Below are 23,847 nucleotides of genomic sequence, written 5' to 3'. Positions count from 1 at the left end.
CTCCCCCTTGGTTTATGCTCCTTGATGTCCTGGCACTTAAGATGTCTATGGGGATGCAACTGTGTCGATATGCCTTCCATTCTCAGCGGGCCTCCCTCTTCTGAAGGCCTTAAGATCATTCCCAACACAACGTCGGTTTTTTATAAACTCGAGGAGGACGAAGAGCAGGCATGCGGGACTGGATGATGTGCTCCCCCTCCCTGCAAACGGTCTGCAGCCATCATTTATCCACTCGCAGGACTGCCCGTCATTCAGCCACTAGCCAAAGATTTATCAAGTTCAGGCCCAAAGCCAGAAACATAATGTGGTGGTCACGCTGGGACATGCGAGGAGCTAATGCAGAAGGCCAGAACTGAAATACAGTGTGGTCTAATTTGTGTAAATATCTTTTTAAAAATATGCCCTTTTAAAATGTGGTTGGTTTTTTTTTATTGGGTTGTAGATTTTATTTTCATTATGTATTTTGTGGATTTATATTCTGATTTTATTCTGTGAACCGCCCTGAGACCTCTGGGTATAAGGCGGTACATAAATTCAAATAATAATAATAATAATAATAATAATAATAATACAGTAATAAATGGTATGGAGCAATTTGATACTAGCGTAATTGAAATAAAAAGGGTCTGGTGATATATTTGTTTATTTATTTTATATCCCACTTTTATTCCCAGAACCGGGACTCAAGAGGACTCACAATAAATAAAACAAGCATGGATAAAACACAGGTACCTAAAAACATATAAAAGATAAAAGAGTAGTTTAAAAGTAATTAAAATATAATAAAATGAAAATGATGTAAAAACAAATCTGTTGAGATGCATATATTAAAAATGGCAAGTACTATTAAAAGCTCTTTCCTTAAGAGCAATTATTGTTTTGTTTATTTAGTGATGGTCAGCTCCTGAATTTATATGTGGCTCATAGTGCAGTTATCAATCATATTGATAACTACAAATTCTCTCTCTCTCTCTCTCCCTCTCTCTCTCTCTCTCAATAAAACCTGCATAGAGAAATGCCTGTTTTAAGGGGAAATGCATATAAAATGTATATTTTAGAGGAAAGCATACAAAAATATGCATTTGAGGGGTGAAATGTATGCAAAATGCCTATTTTAGGAGAAAACACATTCAAAAATGCATATATTAGGAAAAATGCAATTTAAATGCAGATGTTCGATGCGGTTTTAAAAATATCCATGGAAAATAGGTTGGAGCAGACTCCAGGGATGAATGTGTGTGCAAGTGGCACAGAAGGAAAATAGGCTGATCTGTCCGTGCCTCAATTTCACATGCTGGCAAGATGCTTTTTAAATTGCCAGTAACAGATTGCAGGAGAATTATGCTTTTCCTAGCATGTCTTTAACCTAAAGAACAAACACCTACTTGACTTTTAAAATAGTGAAAGACCAGCAGTTTCTGACTAAATGAATATAGCACGAAGCAGATGGAGTAATCTGTTGAGGTGGAGGAGTGGCAGGGAGGACAACCTTGAGCTGGGAAACAAGCCCTGGTGAGAGACTAGGAATATTACAGACTTGACTCTAGTCATAGCCACATCATACTGCTTTGACAGTCACGGTTCCCACCCCCACCTCCCAAAGAATCCTGGGAACTGTAGTTTTACACACACCCAGCTGCAATTCCTAGAACCCTTAACAAACTACAGTTTCCAGGATTCTTTGAGGGAAGCTGTGTGCTTTAAATACGTGGCATGGGTGTAACCCCCTGTTTCCCTCTGTGAAACTCTGGGACATAAGTCTACAGTTATATACCTACTTACCAGAGAGTGAGACCCATGGGACTCTATAGGACTTACTTTTGAGTAGACATGTGCAGGAATGTAGTGCAAGCCAGCAGGCAAAGTTTTAATGGCATGGAGCTGCTCAACATGATGGTGATGATGGTGATAATATTTACGCTATATGCTGCCCATCTGACTGGGTTGCCCCAGCTGCTCTGGGTGGCTCCCAGCAAAATATTAAAAACACAATAAAACCTCAGACATAAAAAGCTTCCCTCTACAGGGCTGCCTTCATGTAGTTGCCTATGTGTTTGAAATCTGGTGAGAGGGCATTTCACAGGGTGGGCACCACTACTGAGAAGGCCATAAATCAGCTACTAGCTGCCCTACTTTACAGATGACCGCCCTCCATTTTGAAAAGCTGTGAGAGGACAGCCCTCCATTTGAAGGGCTGGCCAGTCCTCAAGAGGTCTGGAGGGTGGCAACACAAGAACGGGCCTTCTCTGCAGTGGCTCCCCGTCCTTGGAATCTCTTCCCAGGGAAGTTCGCCTGGTAATAATAATAATTTGGTGCCTTCATTATACACCTTTAGGTGCCAGGCAAAAACGTTCCTTTTTAACCAGGCCTTTGGTTGACCTGATCAACATCCCATACCCTTTTAAAACGTGGCTCTCTTTTTTTGGAGGGGTATTATTGGGTTGTTGCTTTTATTTTTATTTTATATACTGTGATTTTTTTATGTGAACTGCCCTGAGACCTCCAGGTATAGTGCGGTATATAAATTCAATCAATCAATCAATCAATAAGATAAAGAACCATAAGAAAGGAGAGCAGGCTCAGACATTTCTTGGGCCCCTGTTTTCACCTCCCCCATCCTGCTAGGACCCTTCCTCAGATTGTCCAGCTCCAGCTCCTTTATCTCCTCCCAATTCTCCTCAGGATCTGCCCATCCACTTCATGACATCCCCATAGAGTTCACGATGCCATGTTCCTAAGAAAATGAGCTTCCTGTGGTGGCTGAGTGGTAGAACGCATGCACAACCCGCAAATGGTCCCAGCTCCAATCCCCAGCATCTCCAAGTAGAGCTAAGAAGGACCTCTGCCTCAAACCCTGGAGACTGGCTGCCTGTCAGTGTGGGCAACAGTGACCTAGATGGACCTCAGTAGCTAGGGTTTCAAACAGTTGTTGAACTTTTGGGGGGGGGCAAAGGTTTTTTTTAGTTTTGCCTTAAGAAAAAATGCCAAAAATGACACTGCCGACGTGGGTTGCCATACGTCTGGATTTTCATGGACATGTTAGTGACTTCTGACCACACACTGCTTCATTCTGCAGTATTCCAGATATGTCTGGGAAATTCCAGACATATGGCAACCCTATCAATAGCATCGCTTTGTGTAAGACTGATTCCTATGTCCCAGGGTCACAACACTGGCAGTGAATGCTGGCACTTTGCTTGGGGCCCACTCAGACCTGAAGCTGGTCCTTCTTGCTTAGCTGGGGAAATTGGTAACCGAGAACGGCTTGCAGTGGGAGAGAGGCAGCGGAGGTGCTCCTCTTAACGAAGGTTAGATGCAGAGTACCAATTAGGTAATTGATGCCTGTGGATTGTTCACTGCAAAGAGCTCCAAGACAGGGGTTAATGCACTGGGTGAGCACGAGCACTTTATCCAATCCTGCTTCACACCTCGCAGGGCACTTAGAAACCACCCGTTGTCTCAGCCCCCTAAATCTGTCTTCCGGAGCCTGATCAGCACTTCTGATGGAGGGCGGGGAAAGAGGAAGGCTAAAGATTCAGGCTGTGAATACTCCATATATTTAAAGCATGTTGAAAGAACTGTAGTTTGCTAAGGGTGGTGGCCCCAGTCCAGACACAAGGATGCAGTCTGCCATGCCAACTTCAGCCAGCCAGTGAGCAGGGCACAGATTCAGGGGGAAAAGAGTCCCCCTTCGAGTCCTGGGGAGTCTTGGAGCAGCAGGGTCCCATGTATGGAACTTAATTCTGATCCAGGAGCTAGCAAGCTGTTAAAGTGTTATAAGAGTGCTTGAGATTTACATTGTAGATGTGACCCTAGCTTCGGGATCCAGCAAGAATAAAAAATCAGGTATTGAAAGCTTCTTGATAAAGGGCTCCTTCAGATGTCTTTGGAAGGTCGTATAATGGTTTATCTCCTGGACATGTGATGGGAGGGCGTTCCACAGGGTGGACGCAACTTCTGAGAAGGCCCTCCACCTGGTTCCCTGTAACCTCATTTCAGGGAAATGACCCGGAAGCTGTATGCCGGCTCCCTCGGCCAATAAAGCGAGATGAGCGCCGCAACCCCAGAGTCGGTCACGAATGGACCTAATGGTCAGGGGTCCCTTTACCTTTACCCCTGACTGCTAGGTCCAGGCGCGGACGACTCTGGGGTTGCGCGCTCATCTTGCTCTGTGGACCAAGGGAGCCGGCGTTTGTCCGCAGACAGCTTCCGGGTCATGTGGCCAGCATGACTAAGCTGCTTCTGGCGAACTAGAGCAGCAAACGGAAATGCCGTTTAGCTTCCCACCAGAGTGGTACCTATTTATCTACTTGCACTTTGATGTGCTTTCGAACTGCTAGGTGCGCAGGAGCTGGGACCGAACAACGGGAGCTCACCCCATCATGGGGATTCGAACTGCCAACCTTCTGATCAGTAAGCCCAAGGCTCTGTGGTTTAGACCACAGCGTCAACCGCTTCCCTTAGCGGGAAGATTATACACCAATAAACATTCATCCTAGTTTGCCTGTGGGATGTTGACACATCTTCCTGTTTATTATTCCTCACTTTTCAATGCATTTCCCTGTCACTTTCCTAATCGCGACAAGGTCTGTTTTTTCTTTAAAGTGGATTTGTTGCATTCAGGCAACAGGTTGCTTTAATCCACTTTTATTGTGCAGACCCACTTTTATTGTGCAGTCTTGGGGCGACTCACATTCTTGTTCCCTTCCTTCTCTTGACAAAACACCATCGTAAAAGGAATCCACCTCCCAGCGTGTCTCCAGCAGCAGGGTTGATTGGGCTTCTTTCATTAAGACATATCCCAATTTACATCTGATTAATTAAAACCTCCCACTTCTGGGAGCTTGCCCTTTGCAGGAGCCCTTTTCTTTATTAACCTTCTTTTGTTCCATTAATTGCAGGTGCAGACAAGGGAAGTGGAGGGGAGAGGAGAGGAGGGGGAGAGGGAGAAACAGGAAATAGAACTACCAGCAGCAGTAATAAAGGCTCTTTTTTTTCCTTTTTAATAAATACACCACCAGCTCCCACAGACAGTGCGAGAGAAATAATCTGCTTTCAACAGATTAAGGAGCTCTCAGACAACACAGGGAGGATGAGTTGATGGGCAGGTGGTTGTTCTTAGAAAAGACTCCTTCAGAGGTTTGGATTTAGTGTGAAGTGGAGAAGTTGTGTGTGTGTGATGGATTTACTAAGCGCCATGTATGAACAGCACACAACCGGAGCCAGCCAATCCCAAATTAAAGCCACAAATCAAAAACACATTTGCTGCTAGAGATGGCCGTGTGTTTTAGCCAGATTGGATTATTGTAATTATTACTCACTTCTGCAGTGTCATAAATATGGATGACCCTCAAAACATCCATGACAGGCCCCAAACAGTTGGTGTTCTCAAACAATCCCTTCCCACTTGCTGGAGGAAGGACAGATAGAGGCCGTGGGGCCAGGTTTGTCAGGTAGTCAGCCAATTTACACTCCCACTTTTAAAAACCTGTTGCCTCACTAGTCCCTTTCTGGGACCCCACATTTAAATTCTTCCCTGGTCTCCTACCTGGCCCTAGTAGGACCAACTTGGCCAGTTAGCCCTGATGATCATTTGATGTCTACTGACTGGGGGTTCCCCAAAATGACCCCTGGATTTTTGAATTTTATTGATATTGATGCTGCATTTATGTTGTGTTTTATGCTGTTTTTAAGTCACATTTTAATCAGTGTTTTATATTTGCTGTTAGCCGCCCTGAGCCCGGTTTTTAAACCGGGAAGGGCGGGGTATGAATGAACAATTATTATTATTATTATTATTATTATTATTATTATTATTATTACTATTTGGATGCTCATGTGGGCAGGAGCTCTGGTGTATATATGGAGCCCCTACATGTGCCAAGCCATGTTCATGGGCTTATCAGAAGGAGCAGCCTCACCAAGGCATTCAGAATTCTCAGTTTGACAATTGTCTTACTCTTGAGCAGTGATGGGTGATTCTGTCCATTTCAGTTTCTCTCAGCTTCTCTTTCTGTCCGTGGCTACTAACCATGATGGCAATGCTCTACCTGCACTGTTGGAGGCAGTGTGCTTCTAATTACCAGTTGCTGGAAACTGCAGAGTGCTGGTGAGCTCAGGTCCTCCTTATGGCCTTCCCAGAGGCATCTGGTTGGTTGCCATGAGAACAGGATGCTAGACAGGATGAGCCACTGGCCTGGTCCAGCATGTTCTTAACTACCTTCTCCACCGATTTGCGATTATTATTATTTTTAAGACCTCATGAAAATTCATCATTGTTTTAGTGTGCTTCTCCTAATCTACAGCAGTTTTGTCTGCAATTTTGTCTAACATCACTTCCAGGTGACTTGGAATGAGTCTGGAAACCAAGCCATATGAGGAATGGTTGAGGGAGTTGGGTCTGTTTAGCCTGGAGAGAAGCCTGAGAGGTGATATTATCACTATCTTCAAATTTTTGAAGGGCTGACACATGGAAGATGGAACTGCTCCAGAGGGTAGGCCCCAAACCAGTCAGGATTCAAATTGCAAGAAAGGAGCTACCGATTAACTATTAGGAAGAACTTTCTGTTGGTAAGAGCTGTTTGACAGTGGATGAGACTACCTTGGCAGGTGGTGGCCTCACCTTCACTGGAGGTTTTTGAACAGAGTTTGGATGGCTTTCTGTTACAGACTGAAGGGGGGTGGACCTTTGCGAACACCTTCTAGCCCTACAATTCTATGATACTACGACCTGTTTATTGAGCGTTCATTCTGACTTGTTTGTTGGGAGGTTATACAACATCACATCAATCAATTGTTATCTCACACTTCCCAGTGCATTTCATAGAATTGCAGAATTGGAAGGGGCTCTGAGGGTCATTTACCCATTATTTTTCTTTCTGCAAAAAAAAAAAAAAAAGTATGGTTCTTAATAGTGTGGAGGAGGGGAGCGGGTCTGTTGTGCAAGGGTGCCAAATCCACTTGTACCAAGTAACCTGAATTTGCCAGCTTGCAGCTGAATCCGTGCCAAATCCACTTGTACCGAGTAACCTGAATTTGCCAGCTTGCAGCTGAATCCCACCCACAAAATAACAATCGGGAAGTGCCCCTGGAAACATGCTAACCTACATCAGCTTCCTTAGATTAAAGCTGATCCATTTGTACTTTGCTGTTTTTCTCCCCAGGCCTGGTGATAGATCTGAAGAGACTTACTGAAAGATCTTTCAGGACGAAACAAGAAATTACAAAAAGATAATGTGTAGCATTACCCCATGCTCCTTTAAAAAATTTTTTTTAAAAAAACAAAACTGTTTCTGGAGGGGTGCATAGGAGCAGAAAAGCAGCAGGATGCTCAACCCTTACACCACCTGCTCATATTTGGTTCCAGATCCCTCCATCCCTTTCTCAGTATATGTTTTGCCCTCACCAACATTGAGCTATCGAATTCTGTACAAAACATCTATCCAGCCGGCTGCCCTTGAGTTGAGGAGCTAACGTCTCTTTCTATCCTAAATGTTTGTTCAAAGCAGTTATCTTTGACTTGACAAAGCTATCAATATCATCTCACTGTCAAGGGTCCTTGGAGGGTCGAAAACGGATAGATTTCCAAAGAGTTAGACTGATTTGGCCTGAGCAATACCAGGATGGTGGAAAACATGAGGACCTTGCTAAGCATAGTGCATGGCAGGCAGATAATGAGAGGCCTATAGCCATAGACACAGCACACGATGTGATTCCTTCATGCAGTTTTACTTCTCCTCAGACTCCTCCTGGCTTTCTCCACCAAAACAGGGCTAATGAAATGAGAGGAAGGCTTAGGGGAGCCCAGAAGTTTTACAAAAGTACAAAAACGCTTTTAAAAGTGTATTTTTAATGAATCTATACCTATATCTGTATCTATCTATGTGGCAGGTAAGGGCTTCCAAGGAACAGCTGGGAACTTAAAGTGATTGTTTCATTGCATAAGGGGTTCAGACAGTTGTGCAGGGCTGTTTAAAAGCCATTTTGTAAACAGCCCTGTGCTGCTCTTTGAACCTCCTGACAGATTCTACCACCATTTTATCTTGAATAATGCTCCACCTTCCAAATATATTTATGATACTTGAGGGGGGGAAATCCAAATGATTGTATCATATCCCCACTACTTAACGTGCAGCTCAACCCAACCCCATTGAAATGAAAGTAAGCCGTGCAAGGGTGCTAGTACTTTGGAACCCATTTCAGATCCTGCACATTCTTCAACAGATCCCTCCACATCAATGAGAGCTGGGAACTTGCTTGTTTTTTTAATGGTCAATAATCTAATCTCTGTGCCACACTGATGCTGACCAAAATATCATGCAAATAGAATCACAGCCACATTCAGGGCTCAGCAGCAGCAAGCAAAGCAGATCTCCTGAGCTAATGTGGGTTTGGCCACACTGGGAGGAGGGAACCTGGTACAGAGAGCAAACAACAATCTGGGCTTCTGAGTAAAGGAGATTATGAGGATTAAAAGAAGATGAAAAGGGATGTTTACAATTATTATTAGCTTCAAAGTCTTCCCAGCTAGAACAGCCGGCTGACGTCCATCTGTTGTTTTACATCCATGCGGCCTCAAAGGTTGAGAGCAGGCCAGCTGCACATGAAATTTAATGTTCTGTTACAACCTGGACTTTAAAATAAAAACAACACAATTTTCTCAACATAGGGCTATATCAGCAGCATTAGTGTGTATGTCAGGCCAGGCTGGCAAGTGTGTGAATGTGAGGTGCTGGTGGAGAAGGTTTGTCGTTGTTAACGTTAACACTATTCTTAAGAACAAATCGAGCAGTCAGTGCAACGGCTGCAAAAATAAAAACATACGTATAGCCATCGGTGTTGCAGAGTGTACGCATCAAGCTTAGTCATTCCTGAACAGCTTGTTGGGTGTGCGCGATTCACCTTCTGGCATATAAATTACAAGCTCACGTCATACAAATCGCACATGCAATTTAAACGCAAGTGTGAGAAGAAGGTCTCGGATCCAACGGAGCCCAGGGAAGAATGGAGGCTGTTGCGCAGATGCAAATGGAGGGACCTCTTGGCAGGATCTTCTGTGGCAGCCGCTCTGAGAAATGGCTGTGATTTTAAGAGCTTGCAAAAACTGAACTATAGTGCTGCTAATATTAGAAGGCTTGTTCTCCTCTTTGAAATTAATTCCATCAGCGCTTGCATTAGGAGCTCCATTTGCTGAAGCACCTCTCATCTGACCAGGACTTTATACTCCTCAGCCAGCATTTTAGAGAGGGATGGCAGGGGAGGGGCAGTATCTGAGACTAGAAAGGAAAGAGGGGAGAGTCAGATAGGGAGGAAGGTGGATGGGAACATAGGTCTATGAGTAAACCCGGCAGGAGTGGAGACCAGTCCACTAGGGCAAATTGGGCACTGCGTCACCAACCGTAGTCTGCTCTCACCTGCTTTGCCTATCATTGGTTCTGGTGCCACCCGTTGGGTGCCCTGTCTTCTGCCCTACCAGTCCCAGTGGGTTTTGCCTGAGGTTTTTTTGGGGGGTGAGGGGTGAGCATCACCAGTTTTTCTTCTGAGAAATGGATATTTTGGGATTCCCACAACAGTTCCTTAGATTTCCAAATGTGCCCCCAGGCCCCCAAAGGTTGTGCAACCCTAGTACAGTGCTTCCAAGTGCTCATAGAGATGTGCATTATCTAGCTGAAATTCTTATAACAGCCCTGCAAAGCAGGCACATCAATATCATCTACCCAGAAGGGGGATTGAGATAGCTGGGTAGGGACTGAGGCTGAGAGAGAGTGGCTTGCCTAACACCACCCATATCATAGGTGCTCAGTCTCTTAGCCACCAGCCTACACTAACTCTCTAATGAGTCATTTAAATGGGTCTACTCTGGGTAGAATTAGAATTGGATACAACCCACTGAGTCAGAAGCTGCAAAGGCTCCAGATAACGAGCCATGTCCACTTCAGGGCTCTGAGTTGACTGCAACTGAGGCTGTCAGAAAGGAGCACCCAGAGTGACCTCCCAGACCCCAGGGCCTAAAGGGCCAAAGACCGGACTTTCACAGGAACCTTCCCCTGAGGAGCCAAATGGGCACATGATCGGTCCAGTAGTAAAGGAAGCATACCAGAAGGGAGGCTATGGACAGAGGAGGAGTGCCCATCTTCAAGACCAGAGCACTGGCCCTTTAAGGATCTGACGTTCTCTACAAGGCTCCACCCCCTTTGGCGACAGAGGCATAAAAGGCCTCAGTCTGTGCCCCGCCTTTGTTGGAGTAAGTTGGTTGCATGGTGCTGTCTGTCGTGCTTGCAGCCTTGTGGCTGGCTCTGTGGGATCTGGCATTGGACTGGAATATGGTATGGGGGAATAGGAATATAGGGGGGATGCCTTATACTGGGTGAGGCTGTTTATCCATGTAGTCTAGCATTATCTCCTCACTCTCCAATGTCTCGCTTGCTTCTTGATCTGGAGGGCACCAGGTTGGGGCAGGCTAAAGTAGATCACAGCTTCCACCTGAGGTTGTGGTTGATGTTAATATGAAGTGACTCGCGCTGACTTCTGGCGGAACAAACTGATTGTTTGCGCCACAGAAAAGGATTAGAGAGCGTGAAGCATAGGAGAGACAGCTGGCAGACAACCAAAAAAAGGAGTCTCATTCATGATTTGGAGGCAATGGTCTAGGAAGGTGCAAGAGGTGCCAGCATCAGGGCAAGATGGGGGCAGAAAGCAGGAACCCCAGTCAGCAGAATGGGCAGAGAGGGCCCCAGAGCGACAGGTGTGGTTGACCACATTTTGAAGTTGGTGGAGGAATACATGTTGCTATCTAGAGAGTAAAGGTTAAAGGTAAAGGACCCCTGGATAGTTAAGTCCAGTCAAAGGCGACTGTGGGGTGTGGTGCTCATCTCACTTCAGGCCGAAAGAGCCAGCGTTTTTCCACATATACACATGCACACACTGATTAGACTGATAGCCTAGAGTCTAGAATTACCTAACTGCATCATTGGGTGTAAGTTATTTTTAATGGTGAAAGAGTGAAAGAAGACAGTTGTGCAAAATTTCTAGGGATAGGCAGATTCTCTCCCTCCCCCCCAATTCTGTTTCTCTGTTTTTTTTACTAGCAGCAGGGGGGGGGGATTTGACTTAGTTTGTATATAAAAGCAAACTTACCTAATTCACACTTTCCAAAATAATATGTTAACCAGAACCAGGCTGTCCTTCAAAATTCATGGGGGGGGGGTTTTACAGTCAAGTGGTATATAAATTTATTAGAGAAATAAATAAATAATAAAACTGGAATGTTTGAAGGATGGTGTTTCCAGACTGTGTCACTATTTTGGTTGGGATTCAATCACATACTGGCAAGTTCAAGCTGCACAAATTAAAGTTTATCTGGTATTTTTGCAATAAGGAAAGTGATGGGAACATGAAGTAGAAAGTGCTGGACAATATTTGCTTGATCCAGCATGGTCTAACGTCCCTGCCAACAAAGCAGAATAAATAAACAGCCAGAAATTGTCTAACTTCCCCATAACCTTTCTGCAAATAAATTGGGATGAATACTCAACAAACAGAAAGGCAACTTTGGACACCCCACTTACTGCTGGCATTCTTCAGCAGATATTTGCTGAACAAATTAAATATTTCAAATCAGAAATGAATGAAATAAGGAATGAAATTGAATCAGAGATGAATGAAATGGAAAACGGAATCAGAAATGACACAGAGGTTCGAGATGACAAAGAACTGGCAGGACTGAGAGATGAAACTATGGCAAAACTAGAAGGAACAACTGATGAAATGGAAGAGCCCACTATGCAATTGTATGGAGAGATGAAGCAACTAAGTGATAAAGCTGAGATTTTGGAAAACAAAAATGAAGTTATAAATGGAGAGATGGAGAGATACCTGGATAATCAGACATTAATGGAACTGAGAGAGAAAGACTTCTACCTATGATTTGGAGTAATCCCAGGGGATGAAGCTATTAAATCGCTGGCATTCTTTTGGGAAAAAGAATGGGAGAAACACAAGTCAAGGAGTCAATACTAGATAGGGCTGGGACAACATGGCAAATACAACAGAAAGTGTAAACTGAGTGTGGACCACTGCATACATCATAATAAAAGGATTATGGAATATTATCTCAAAATATGATCACAGCAGAGAAACTCTTATTTGCGCAAAGAGGGAAAGGTTTACCATTATTTAATATGGATGTATGGTTGCTGAAACTGTTGGAGGCAAAGTTGATACGTTTAATTAGAGAAAAATCAATAATATTAATTGGGAACCACCTTCGGAATTCTTGTGTGTAAAGAAAAACTGACACATGATATTTGGGTTTGAAGAGTGAAAAAATACTGGTTTGTAGAAAGTAGAATAGTTGGCTGTTATCGTGGAACGAATGTTTTGAATAATTCTTATGTAACTGACAGCCAGAGAACCGGAAGCTCTTTTTCTTTTCTTTTTCTTGCTTTTTTCTTCCTTTCCTTTCCTTTCCCCCTTATACATGCTTCTCTCTCTCTCTCTTCTTTTTCTGCTTTTGTTTTTATATAGATTTGAGTCCGTCCCCCCTCTTGTTGCATTATAAAAAAAATTATGAGAGGAAATAAAAAGGTTATCTGGAAGCTCTGCTACCTGGAATCCATTTTCAAAATATATTGGAGCACGCAAGCAGCTGTTGGACATGGAAATGTGTTCCTTACTCTTTGGGGTTTCATGAAATGAGAAATTTTAAAAATAGGAATAAAGGATGGTTAAACCTTAGTTATGTTCAGTAAAAGAAAAGGCAAATCAGACTTCTGTAACTTCAAGCTACCTTGGTGAATTTGTAGGTGGGAAGGCGGGACTCACCTGCAATCATTGTCACTTCCCTGATAAATACAGCTGCAATAAAGACAGCCTCTCCAACTGCTGAAGTTTTAGACATTGATCCAACACTGTCACACCTCCTTGGTATTCTAAATATAGGAAAGGGGTGGGCACAACTTAGGGCAGTAAGTTTCTACAATCTCTCGGTATGCGTAGTAGACCAAACCATCTGTTCTTCGCTTTCCGCTCATTCTAGACCTAAGTAATGGGGGTGGTGTCTCTGCCTCCTGAGAGGTGGAATAACCCCCCTTCTGGGAAGTCAGAGCTGCTCCCAGCAGCTGACAGTACCAGGATGGGCAGCGTGACAGGTGCCATGGAAGTGGCAGAGAGAGGCTGCGACAGATGTGGAGAGGGAGGTGGAGCATGTGACTCTCATCATGGAGACCCGCCCAATCCTGGCAGAGGCCCCCACATCCCGCTTGAGCCCTTCACCGGGTCCTCAGCAAACCCTCCATCTGCATTGCCCAGATTTGGCCACCCCACGGCAGTGTTTTTCCTCGGTGCTTTTCTGAGTGGGGCTGGTGTTTATAAAGCTGGCTGGTGCAGAAGATGGCTGCCAAGAGAGCAAAGGAGTGTGTGATTGAGTCTCCATTGAAGGCTTTCCCTGGAGAGACTTCGCTTCCCACTTAGCTTCCTCTGAGAAAATTGAACTCTGAGGCTTGTAGTCATTACAGATCCCACGGCACCCCTTGTAATAGTTGCTCTTGTGGCCTCTCTCCCTGCCACCCTGGCTGGTATGCTCTCAGTAATTGAACTGGGCCTAATCCTGCCCATCTCTCCTTGGTGCCCCCCTCCTGGATCCTCTCCATACTGATGGATGTTGATTGCATCAGCACCAGTTCCTCCTATGATTATCTCTTGCTGTTATCGCAGCCTGCTTGCGCTCAGACAAAGGCTCCCCAGTGGGCAGAAATATATAAAAAGCTGAGACCAAAGTAAGAAATTCAATTGTAAACTGTTATGTAGTGATAGCAAATATAACCTTCCACTGGTTTCTCAACCCCAGCTGAGTCAAGCAGTATATATGGAAGGATTATAAAGTTGGATTTTATATTGGGTCACAACAGCAGGCCATTAAATAGATGGGGGCAAAATAATAAATCAAGGTGTGTAGTGTGTTTTTATAAAAAAATCCACTCAGGCTTATAACAGAAGTGTATGAGCTGCTTTGAGGAGAACTAAGATCAGGCGGGTGGCGATACCTGAGCTAGCCAGAGTACAAAATGGGAAACAGGGTGGTTTAAACAAAGAGATTTGGTCCAGGGCTGACTGTACCATGTGAAGCTGGTGTTCCTGCTTTTCAATAATAGATTCAGATTCCTTTCTTTGTTTCCAGTCCTTAGACCATTACAAAACAAATTTTAACAATATAAATGTAATACAAAGTAGCAGAAATGGGAATTAACTCAGACACAAATAAACTCCAACATGAACAAACTTAGAATGCTAAATTTCCTAGGCAGCCAGATCTTCACCGGGTGTGTGAAAGTCATAGTCGTGCATAGTGCTGGAGCCATGCTGGCTTGCTTAGAATGTGTGCCGGGGCAATTGCAATATTCCCAGGTTGATGATTTCCAGCTTTTGCTTGGCAGTTGCTTACAACTGAGTCCTGAGTCCCAAATCCACACCATACATTTAAGCCCATGGCTTCCCCTCAAAGAATGCTGGGAAGTGTAGTTTATACCTCTAGAGCTACAATTCCTAGCACCCTTACCAAACTACCATTCCCAGGATTCTTTGGTGGAAGCCATGCGCTTTAGATATATGGTGTGAATTTTTTTGGGGGGGGGAGCTCCTCTGGGGCAGGGGATGTGGCCCTCCAAATGCTGTTGGACTACAATTCCTATCATTGTTGAGCCCCAGCCATGATGCCTGGGACCGATGGGACCTGGGAGTCCAGCATTATCCAGAGGGTTCTCCATCCCTGCTCTAGGGCAGTGCCGGCTCTATCACTTGGTTCTTCCATGCAATTGGAATATGGGCTGGACTTCCTGGGGGCTGGATTTCCTACTTCTCTCCTTAGAGCTATAAACAGCCCTGGCAGCTTCAGAGCACAATGAGGGCAAGCTCCCCTGCCCACTATGGTTGTGTTTTGGCTGAGTGTGGGGATGTGTGATGCTGTCCTAGGGTGAGAGTGCAGGATAATTGGGAGATTCCCAGCTTCCACTGTCAAACTTGGAACCTGAAGTCTCCCCAGAGTGGTTAGATTTAAAGGTTTTATTTAAGAATTCAGCTGGGTGTCCCAGCATGGGCCCACCTTCAGGCTACAAAGTCATGAGTCACAGCACACAGCTCTAAGACACATGCCTAAGCAGGAGCTAAGGCGCTGTTCCAACAATTGGCATGCCACCTGCGCTCTCCTTTTGAAAGTATTTGAGTGGTACATATTCCAAGTCACAGGGCCAGGCAAACCAGCAGGCACTCCTCCGTGTAGGCTGAGTGTGCAAAGCCTGTGTGTGTCGGCACAGTTGCACCTGTGCCCTTGGAGTCAGAGTCGGTGGGGGCCAGTTCACTGTCATGCACCCCCCCAGCACCTGTCCCAATAAAGTTGGCTCCTCGTCGGCAGGGGGAGCCACATGAGCCACTGCAATTGACAATGACATAACTCTTGGCATATCTGATTACACACAGGGGGGGGGCAGTTTCCTTGGCAACCTGTTCAGCCCTTTCCTGGGATCCATGTCTCTACTACCCAGGTTGCTGCCCACCCACCCCCAGATCAGACTCCTCTTGGGGGGTTCCTGATCCCCAAATCCCAGTCTGCTGGGACCTTCCCCTGGGTCAGACTTCTCCCACTCCTCCTCGCCATCTGACCAGCCTCTCCACAGGGCTCACGACATGTAGAAATCGTAGGGCACTGTCTCTTCCCGGCCTAATATGCTCAGAATATTCTCCTTCTCCAGCCCTTGGTAGTGTTTTGTATACCTTCACATAGTTGCTTTTTAAAATGCTAATCGGTGCTCGTGGGGAGAGGCTGGAGGGGGACAGCCTTGATTGATTTCTGCTCTCTCCAGGCCTGTTGTCGTGTCTTTGTCACGGTCTCCCAACCTCAAACTGCTCTGACACGATGGAGAAATATGTTCTGCTGCACCCACACACCATTAGCGCTGGAGCTGGCATATTCAATATGGTCAGGAGAGAAGTAAACATCCAGGGAAGAAAGGATGCTCTCAAAAGCAATGTGGCACAACAAGGCGAGGGAGCAGGATTTAGTCCGAATCTGGAAGGTTAGGCAGTTCGGAGTGAAATGTTTCAGGTCAGACAGGTGGCCCTCCTTCAGGGCAATTTCAGAGGTGGGGAGTCTCAGGCCGGCAAGCTGAATGTGGCCCCCCAGGACTCTTTCTACAGCCTTTGGAACTCTCCCCAGGCCACGCCCTTCATTGGTCCTGCTTCACATCTGGGGTGCTTTTGCCGGGTTGGAATAATCCTTGAGCTCAAATAATGCCAGCCGGCTTGGCTGGATGGAGAATAGAGAGAGGTTTGTGCCTGCATAGATAACAGCCTATTGTCCAAAGGTAACAAGCCAAAGCTTTTGCTTCTGGCGCTGCCCACCCCTGGCATGTGGCCCTCAGAAGGTTGTTCAGAAAGGAATGCGGCCCTTACCCCGGAAACCTTCCCCCGCCTCCTGCATTTAATAAGCAGAGCAGAGGAGTTTTTACTCAGAGCTCACCTGTTGTTGTTGTTTTCTGAGCTTGGATTAAATCTGTTTCTGCAGCCTTCTACTTGTGCCATACAAGGGAGGGGGGATGAAAAACAATACTGATGGTGGCAGCATCAGTACATTTTTTGGGGGGGGAATATCAACAAGAGAAGAAACAGCGCAGCTGAGGCTCATCCTCCGGAGGCGGGGGTGGGTGGAAAAAACCCACACAAAACCTCTGAAGCATCAAGTACATGGCGCACACCTTGAAGCGAGCTAAAAGGTCACAGGTGAGTTGGCAGCAGGAAGAGCCCCGAAGAGCTGATGGATGCTGTGGGAGCTGTGGGTGCCACCGAGGTGGCAGGCGGCATTGCTTGCTATTCTTTCTGACCAGTGGCCAGTTTTGTCAAACATCTGCAGGAGAAAAGGGGGAGCTGGGAAAAGAGAGGCAGAGGCAGGCGCAGAGAGAAGCAACGGCTCGAAAAGAATCAAAGCACCTGCTGTCCAAGTAAAGAGGGAGATGATATATTTAGCTAATGATGAGGCCAAAACACATAAAACTGCATAAGGGGAGGTGAAAACGGGGGAGAGTCAGGGGAGTATAAATCACGGCTACACAAACCGCCCACTGCATGGAGATTGTTTCTCTGCTGCTCCTCACAATCAGTCTGGACGTGGTCAGCTGCTGGCAGCCACAAAATGGCCGGCAGTGGTAATCAGCTGGTGATGTTTTGTTTGTTCCCAGACATCCATGAAACCAGCTGGGAAAGTCCGGTGCACGGAATCGTAGGCGGCCAGTGTTGTTGTGACCTAGAGAAACAATATCGACTTCGTTACGAGTGAGCAGGCTCTCCGTCTGCCAGATGCTATTCCACAATGGTGCTCTGGAAAGCTCTGAAATACAGCATGGGCAGCTATTTTTTTTTTTTTTGATTTTCTGAGGCAGCCCTTCTGAAACAGTGCAGCTCCACACAGGAGCGTGGACAGGTCTGGTTCGAGGTTGGTTCTGTTTTTTGCTGCTTTGGGGCATCTCAAGGTAAGTTAAGATCTTGCCTCACAAGTGGCTGGTGCCCATGGACACTGGCGGGAGGAAAGCAGAGAGACCAACAGTAGGGGCAGCCAGAGCTCAATGAGAGGCAGAGCCAACTCATTTTAGTTTTGTCCCCATCTTCCCTACTGAGTTCCCATGCCCTCCAACATCTTGAATCCCAAAACCTGGATGTGTGTCTTCCCATTCATGCAAGTCACATGACCTGTGTGAGAACACAGAACCCCAAAGACGTGCTTTTTCGGGGCCATGCTTGCACAGCACCCCAAAATGCATGTTTTGGCGAGCTGTGTGAAATCACCCAAAATAGTCCCTGTCAGTGCTTTTTTTCTGGGGGCACACATACCCCTAAACATTTTGTGAATCTAAGTTTGGCCTCAACGAGGGGCAGCATTTCAATATGAGTAGGAAAATGAGAGTACCCCCTAAACATTATTTGGGGGGGGAAGCACTGGTCCCTGTGCTCTTGCATGAGAAAACAGGATGGCCCATTTTCCCTGGAACATTTGGGGTCTATGCAGTGCTTTTTCTTCCTAAAAAAATGTTTAGGGGTACTGTCATTTTCCTACTCATATTGAAAAACTGCCCCTCAATGAGGCCAAACTTAGATTCACAAAATGTTTAGGGGTACGCGTACTCCTACGCACCCCCAGAAAAAGCACTGGGTCTATGAGTTCCCTTTCCCCACCCCTGCCCTTTTAGTTGTGCTGATGTTATGCCCCCAAAGCACTTTGTCAAAATTCCAAAAGCGTCACAGGCCCCAAAAGGTTAGCAACCCTTGCCCTAGAGATTGATATGAAATAGCTGTTAGAGCAATTAAGCTGTGTTCCTCCAGCTAAGCACAACCTGTATATTTGTAAATGAATGTAAATATTACAAAATACCAATGAACAGCCAGTGACTTCCAGAGAGAACCAAACTCCCTGAGATAGGTGCTATCTGGCAAGATGACCAGCCTAGCTTGCTAGAGTGCGCTTTGTCAAGGTGTGATGAAGCCTTGACCCCTCCTCTGTCAGAAACAGGTAAGCCAGGTATTTTATGGGCACAAGGCAGAATGCACATACTTAACACATTTCCAGTGCTAAACTTTTAACAAGGAGTTTTATCATGCCTGGAAGTTTTATTTGTTTAATTTAATTAACGTTCTACTCTCCCATCTCAGCCAGTAATGAATCCTCAAGGCAATTAACAGTGCTATATTGGGAGTCAAACGCACACACTGTTCAAGTTATTAAATAAATCAAACCCAGTCTTAAATCCTAAAGCCAGCATTTAACAGTGGCACTGTACTACTGTGTTTCTTAGTCTTTATTCCCCCTTCTGGTCGTTTATATGAAAGTGTGGTTTATATATGAACAAAAAAAGATAATAGTAAAAAAGTTTCTGGCACGCCCCTATTGCCCAACAATACCTGACTGAGCCATCCCTAACTGCCTGGCAGGACAAAACTGTTTAACTGAGATCTTTCTTGAAACCATTTAATCTGACAAGATTCCCCAAAAGAACATAAGGGGAGAGAGACTTTGGGCTGGCCATCAGGCAATGGATTTTTCCACCTCTGTCTCTGCCTCCACCCTCCAGCCCTAGAAACCTTTTCCAGACCATGACTTTAAGAACAGCAGAAGCAGCTGGGGAGAGAGAAGAGGATTCAGGGATATATATATATATATATATATATATATATATATATATATATATATATATATGAATTGTATGTCCAAAGGACTCAGCTATACAACTACAAATAAAACATTTTAAGTGTGTCATAAAGTGCAATATACAAATTGAACACTAGATGGCGATGGTGAGCTATGGCAAATTCAATATATTTTTTAAAAAGCATTTTCACAGCGGTTTTTTTATATGTGTCTAGATCCCACCTTTGTTTCTCAGTTTGATCCTGTTACATGGTTTTGTATGTATTGCGGTATTTTATGCATTGTGATTTGCTTTTATTTTTACTGATCACAGTTTAGTAATTATTTAGTGTACTTGTTAAGAGTTACTTTCCGTTTAATTATTATTTGCTGATATTTAATTTTATTGTGTATTATTATATTCTAATAGATTGCTGAACATTATTTGATATAAGTTGTATATTTTAGAGTTATGTTTTACTATGACTTTTTTGTATTAGAATAGTCATAGAATTGTGCAGTTGGAAGGGACCATGAAAGTCATCTAGCCCAACCCTCTGCAATGCAGGAATCTTTTGCTTGAACCCACAACCCGAGATTAAGAATCTCGTGCCCTACTGACTTATTGTTATAAGGTGTGTGATCTTTGTTGTATACCGGTATTTTGTTGTTTCTACAGCTTGCAAACCACCTTGTGAATAGTAATATAGAAAGGCGGCATACAAATTAAAAGTGAAATGAAATGAAATCAGAAGAATTGGCTGGATCAGGCCAAAGGCCCCCCCTAGCACAACACTGCCCTCACAGTGCCCACCTAGATGCCCATGAGATGCCCACTTTGAGTAAGTACCATATTTTTCCATCTATAAGACGCCCCCATGTATAAGACATCCCCTATTTTGGGGGATTCAGATTTAAGAAAATGGGGGGAGATGTATCCGTGTATAAGACGCCTGCTAATTATTGACATTATTTTTTAGGGGGGGGGAACCTAGTCTTATACACGGAAAATACGGTACTTTCTTTCAACATTCAGCTTCATTGGAAGTCCACAAGTTCTAACATTACAGGGGAGAAAAACTTACCTCTAACCACTTGCTCCCTGAGTGGGGAGACTGTAGCAGTCTCTCACTGCTCCCTCCCCACAGGTAATCTGTCGGGGGAGGGGCTGCCGTGGTGCCCCGGGGGGGCGGGGTAGGTGCGGGCTCCTTGCTTGGACCACCTGCAAACTTGGTGTCTGGCCTGCTGAAAGATGTATTGTTGCAGATGTTTTTTTTGTGAACAGCAGCCCCCATCCTCAGATGCAAGGTTTATTTCTTGCATGCATTTTTATACTGCCCTTGTGTCGCATTCGCAGGGTGGTTTACAGAAAGGATGTAAATGCAAAATAGAAATAAAATAAAAGCCACAACTTCTTTTTTTGCTTCAGCAGCACAGAACAGACAGCAGGATCAAAAACACACCTATAAAGCTCAGGAAAATTTTAAAAAAGACATTTCCATGGCACGGACAGAATAATACCTTAGATGCCAGGCAGACGTTTCTAGCGGGGGCAGCATTCCACAGCTCTGGCACGACTAGGGCTGCCATACATCCTGATTTTCCAGGACATGTCCTGGAATTTGCCTCTGAAAATGGCGTCCTGGATTGTTTTTCAGAAATTGGGCAAATGTCCTGGAAAATGCCTTAAAAAGCTCCAAAACTCAAAAATTCTTGTAGCTTTTACTAAAAAGGGGGGGATTGTCTAAAAAAGCAACAACTTCCAGGTTTTCCTTAAAAAAGCTTGACAATGGGGGGGTCCTTTTTACTTTTTGAAATATGGCAACTCTAGGCACTACCACTGAGAAGTCTCCCTCTCCAGTATCCACAGTATCATCTTGGGTGGCACATGTAGGAGTTCTTCCACTGAAGATCTTGATGTGTCAGACGGTGTGTGTGGAGATAGCCAGGTCTTCAAGCACCCTGGTCATAATACTTGAAGGGGAATTGGAAGCTGACTAGGATCCACTGCAATGGCATAGCACATGCATAATGGGGTCATTAATGCCCAGTCCCAATTAGCAGCCACATTCTGCACTAACTGCAATTTTGCCACACTCTTAAAGGACAGTACATTGCAGCCATCTACCCTGGAGGCTTCTAGATAATGGATTACTGAACCATGGCTGTCAGTGTTCTCCTCAGTAAATGGATCTCTCTCTCTCTCTCTCTCTCTCTCTCTCTCTCTCTCTCTCTCTCTCTGTACACACACACAGAGCGAAAACAACAATCACACCCTTAATAGTAGGGCCAAAAGGTTGCAAAATATGAGAGGCAGTAGCAGACTTATGTGACATTTCTTTGTTGAGACCAAATAAGAACAGAATGACCTATCCAAAATCTAGTGTGCAACATTTTTGTTTAGCCACTACCTTATGAGGGAACAGTGTGTTGTGCTTACAGCTGGGGATAGATTTGAACAACACACACACACACACACACACACACACACACACATTCATTTTCATATAAAATAGGACCATTTATTCTAGTTTCCTCCTTCCTAAGCAGCCCTTAGTGTGCAACCTGGTACGTTTTGCTCCTAGCAGGGTCTAATCTAATTAAGTCTGCCGGATGCACCACCTGCATTCCAGCTAACTGCAGCCTGGAGGGCGTCAATATTTTCCCTCTTCTCTCTCCCATTTTGTTTAAAATCCAGCCTCAAATGGTTGTTGTGAGGACAAAAGGGGGCAGGAGACGAGTGGGGGTTGCATCCACACCATACATTTAAAGCACTGCTCACAGAGTTACAAAATCCAGCGCCCTTAAATTACACTTCCCGTGATTCTTTGTGGTAAGCCATGGCAGCTGAAAGTATTATAAGAGGGCTTTAAATGTATGGTGTCACTGTGACCTGTAGAGTCATGTATGGCAGCTTCATCTCCTTGGGACAAAGGCAAGATATACAAGGAGCAAACCTATTCTGGAGAATTCTGGTGCAGGTTTTTGGGGGTTTTTTTAGGATGTGCTCCCCAAAGCTCACACAATACTAGGACTCAGTCTTGGTGAAAAGAAAAAAAAAGATTACCAAAACATAAGAGCTTCCTGGATCAGGCCAGTGGTCTATCTAATCCAGCATCCTGTTCTCACGGCGGCCAACTAGATACCTATAGGAAACCCGCAAAAGCCATCTCCCTTCAGTGGTTTCCAGCAACTGGCATTCAGAAGCATTACTGGCTCCAGTGGTGTAGCTAGCGGCTTGGGCGGGCAGGGGGCGTGGAATCCCAGTGCCCGAGCCACTCCAGCACCCTGCAGGCCCGCGTTGCTTGCAGGGAGTCTGCCCGCTGCCTCCCTCTCAGCTGCCGTTTCCCAGGAGAGATGTGTGGCTCGGGCCCTGCACTGCAGGCCCCGCAGTAAGTGCCGGCCCTGTGGTGTGGCGCCCAGTGTGCCCCACTCCCCTAGCTACTGAACGTGGAAGCAGCATAACCATCATGGGCAATAGCCATGGATAGCCTTATCCTTCATGAGTTTATCCAATCTTCTTTTAAAGCCACCCAAGTGGGTGACCATCACTGCTTCCTGAGGGAGGGAGTTCCACAGTTTAACTATGTACTTTATCTGTCCTGAATCCTCTTAACATTGAACTTCCTTGGATGCCCAAAAGTTTTAGTGTTATGAAAGAGGGAGGGGGGAAATTCCCCTATGTACTTTCTCAGTGCGATGCATCATTTTATAAATTTCTATCTTGTCGCCTCTTATTCGCCCTTGTTCTAAAGTAAAGAGTGCCAAATGCTGCAGCCTTTCCTCATCGGAGAGTCACTCCATCTCTATATAATAGTTATATTGTATGAATGTCTTAAAGGAGTTGAACTTCAGAAATATATTCAGAAAATGGACCATTAGCAGTAGCCCAGGCTATGTCAGGAATGGAAAAACCAGATCCTCCTACAGAAACCTGAATAAGAAGAATTGGGAGTACAGCTTACACATGATTAAATTGACAAGTACGCTATGGGTCTGAAAGAGTTGGCAAAAAGAAGTTTATTGAGAAACGGAGTGTATTCCTGTTGTACTGGAACAACAAAGTGGAAGCCGCAATTAATCTGCACACATTATTAGGTGAAATATAGATTGAAGTAGCATAAGTCTAGAAAAATTATACACGATAGGATATTGAATATTGTTGCACACCACCCCAATCTCCCAGTGGTGCAAGATGAGGCACAGCAGAGACTGCAGTATCTTTATGGTTTATTTACACATATCTACAACTTGAGTCAACAATGAAGGTTTTCACAGCATTAACATTCCCAAAGGGTCTTGCTTCTCCCATAGTCACAACCTTGGATTCAAGCAGAAATCAAGAATTGCTCTGTGTCTTCCAAGTTCCCAGCCTGCTGCTTCTGGCTTCCAGCTCACATATCTCAACTCTCAACTCTGGCCTTTGTTTTTCTAACTACAGTACCAGCAAGTTGAAGGAAGGGGGACCCACCCATTTTACATCTGCCACAGACCTACTTCCAGCTAGCCTGGCTATTCCAGGAATTTGAATCCTTGCTTGGATTTTAACACTTGCTGGATCCAGAAATTAAAAGGCTCTCGGCCTACTGCCTATTCCCGCCCTCCCCAACTCATAACACTGTTATTTTATATAGGGATTATCTCTTATATTCTTGATTAATGTTTTACTCATTTCCAAAGGC

This window comes from Podarcis raffonei, chromosome 8, assembly GCF_027172205.1.
Source record: "Podarcis raffonei isolate rPodRaf1 chromosome 8, rPodRaf1.pri, whole genome shotgun sequence".
Lineage (NCBI taxonomy): Eukaryota > Metazoa > Chordata > Lepidosauria > Squamata > Lacertidae > Podarcis > Podarcis raffonei.
Note: the sequence above shows the minus strand (reverse complement) of the source record.